The following is a 3,774-nucleotide window of genomic DNA, read 5'->3' on the forward strand; positions in this document are numbered from 1 at the left end:
ATATGATTCCTTGCAGTCACGAAAGCTTCAAATCTAGAACAAACGAAAGCCCAACGAAGCTTCGGCTTGCCTCGTAGACGTTCGTAGCAGTGAGCCAAATACTCCAGGCGCGTGATATTGTTTGTAAATGCGGAGGGGGGGGGGGACCCGGATACAAATCCACGCCGGTGTTACCACCCCTGGTACGAACCAAGTGGCATCGTGCAAAGGCCACGAGACTTCGAATGCAGGAATCGAGATTCAGGAAATGAGTTGCGCGTTGGATTGTTTTCAAATGCAGTAAATACCTAGATATGCATATTATCGATGAACGAACTTTGGATGTATAACCGTTACATTAAAGAGCAAAAAAAAGTATGAACATGAATAAATAAAAAATAATGCTGGTTGTCGTCTAAGGTGATATATCACTGAACATTTAATTATATTAAGATATGGATTCGTGAGTGTTGCGCATCATGATGTTTATTCTATTTATGTCAGTTTGTATTTGGTATTATATTTTTACTCTGAACAGTATTAAAAAACAATGTCGTTTTCAATATAAATGGTAAGTCACGAAGTAGTTATAGAATGAAATGGTAAGTTACAAAGGCTAGGGAAACATACTCATATTTTACTAATGTTATAAGTTATTTAATATACGAAGTTTCAACGTACGAACGAAGCTCAAGGAACGCATGCACTTGGTATATCGAGGTATTACTGGATATTTTGATATTAGAGCAAGAATACACGAAACTAAGCTATTTTTATTCTACCAGGTAAGGCCCACTGAGCTAAACTATAGCTCTGTTTCAGAAGCGACCTGGCCACAAATGACAACTCAACGAAGTGGCTCATCATGCGGAAAAATATCGCAGCTAAATACTCTAAACGCGTAATGTCGATTCTAAATGTGGAGGGGAAAAACCGGAGCACCCGGAGAAAAATCAACGCGACCATTGGGAGAGACACACGCAAACTCCAAATATACAGCAGCAGGCGTCGAGATCGGCGTCGAACCCACGACCTCCGGTATACCGGGCGAGGTGGTCAACATCTCCTAGCCACCGAAAACCCTGCGTCACAGGATCCCAATCCTGTGCAGTCGTGGGTGCTGACGTCACTCGTGACGTCACTCGTCAGCACCCCCGTGTGCACGGACAGCGCGCGCCACCGAATTTCCCGTGGAAGTGGCGCCGCGGGGCCTGAAACGGGAACCAAACCCGCGTGGCCACGTGGGTCGACTCACGGAGGAATATGTCCCCGTGTGAGCGCGAGCGTGTGTGTGTGTGTGTGGCAGTGGTCTCAACGTGCACATAGCCTGGCACAAGCGCCGTGGTGACGTCACCGCCACTTGGTGGCGAATGGCGGTTGTTGTTGTTGTGACAGTGAAGGTCGGCACAGCCTCAGATGAGTACCTGGTGGCGGTGTGTAAGCATCGCTACAGAGGAGACAAAGGCGGTCGGGCGTGGTGCTGGCCGCCCACCCCCTCGTGTACCATGCCGGCTTTCATAGGTGCTCACTAACAGCACTTGCCCCAACAGTCAGTTAAAGGCTACACGGAGGATCTTTGTCTTTGTCCTTTAAGTGAAACATACGTGCAGTCATTATTATGATGTTGATGTTCATAATGTACTCACCCAAGACAGAATCAGATGGTTGCGAATCCAGTGAGCTTCCCTTACGGATTCCTCCACGCACGTCGAGGATTCGGTCCATCAAAATGTTTCGTCTCATCAACCACCACGCTGCATGTCACAACAACACGCTCACTCGCTCACGCACTCACCCACCCACTCACCCAGTCACTCACTCACTCAACCACGCACTCACCCACCACACTGCGGGTCACACCACTGCTCTTTCCGCTTCTACCCTCGCATGGCTCCACTCCGTAATCCCCTCATCACCATCGCCGTCTCTCTCCCTCTCCCCATAACTCCCGTGACAATAACGTCGCTCGCATCGAGAAACGCGTTGGCTCCCGTCGACGACAACTCTGACAGTGCTGTTTGTTGCCGACCGCTTGGCGTTTTGCCCCTCGGATCTGTGTTCAGCCACCGCGATGACGAGAAAAGCAGGGAGGGGGATTAACGCTCAGTGATTATTGTTATTTGATTCTCAACGTCCGCGCTCTCTGCCCTGCGCTGTTTGCATTTTTTTTAGTGATTTTAGTAACGGAGGGGATACGCTGAGACAGTACGGCTGCCTTCCAACTTGCGCACGATGTCTAATGGCTGCACTTGGGCTAGTGGTGGAAATTACACATTCGCATACCGAGGACTTGTATATTCCGTTAGAAGCACACCCGCTGTTGAAATCAGCGAACGGCAACCTAGGAATGAAGCTCGGTTAGCTCGACCCTACTTGCTGTGCTCCTGCACCTCCGAATAGCACACACACACACATACACACACACATACACACACACATACACACACATACATGCACACATACACCAACACACATACACACACACATACACACACACATACACACACATACACACATACACACATACACACATACATACACACACATACATACACACATACACACACATACACACACACATACACACACATACACACATACACACATACATACACACACATACACACACACATACACACATACATACACACACATACACACACACATACACACACATACACACACATACATACACACACATACACACATACACATACACACATACACACACATACACACACATACACACAACACACATACACACCCGCCTATCTGCGCGTTGTGTTCGGGGTCACGGCTTACAACCACGGGGCGCGCTCGGCTCGTCGAACGACCACCTTGGTTATCGCAGAGTAACGCCGCGGGTATCTCTCTCTGTCTCTCTGTCTCTCTGTCTTTCTCTCTGTCTCTCTCTGTCTCTCTGTCTACCCCGAAGCCGTAACCCCAGCGCGCGCAGCGATTTAACCAACCCGCGCTGTGCAGTCTTAATAATAACTGTTATTAACGAGTCGTTCCTCGCCTTGATTGCCGCTTCTAATTGACTGTTACCAGCGCCGCGCGGGATCTTTTTTTTTGTTTTGTTGGCGTGGAGGAGAGAGGGGGTAGCGGTGGTGGCGATTGCAATTCATTGCGGACGGGGGAGCGGGGTAGATTGTGAGATCGGAGGAGGAGGGGGGGGGTAAGATATGAGGGTTGGTCCTCTGTTCATCCTCCGCGGGTGTCTCTGCGAGTCTGTGTCTCTGTCCTCTCTCTCTCTCTCTCTCGCTGCTCGATTGGTGCCGCACAAGAGCAGGCGATTAACTGGAGGACTTTGCCAAAAGCGGCCGCGACAAACGGGCAGAATGAGCAGTGACTGACAAATTACGCCTCAATTTTCTGTCAAGTGCCCGGTGCACCCACGATCGCTCGCTCTGCTCGTGTATATATATAAATACAAATTGCTCACATTCTCTGCACAAGCTGCCTGGCCCTGCGAGCGGCAAATCTCGAGTGCGGGCAGGTGTATGCGCCTGTCACACAGACACGCACGCACACACACACACGTATACTGTATATATAGATACGTGCCCGCCACCGACACGTACTATCGCGGAGCGCAGACCTCATCACCGACAGTGCTGTGAACAGGGACCGTTGCCCGAAACGTCGCCTATATATTTCACGTTCAGGCCAACGTTGAGAGTGGGGGGTTTTATTTTACGTAGTTAAGTTTGGCTCGTGAACTCGCGACGCGCACATTATCTGAACGTGCCCAGTCGTGCCAGCCAGCCAGCCAGCCAGTCAAACTTTATTTTT

This window comes from Lethenteron reissneri, chromosome 48 (assembly GCF_015708825.2).
Source record: "Lethenteron reissneri isolate LAM-NWPU_2019-01 chromosome 48, ASM1570882v1, whole genome shotgun sequence".
In the NCBI taxonomy this organism is placed as follows: domain Eukaryota; kingdom Metazoa; phylum Chordata; class Hyperoartia; order Petromyzontiformes; family Petromyzontidae; genus Lethenteron; species Lethenteron reissneri.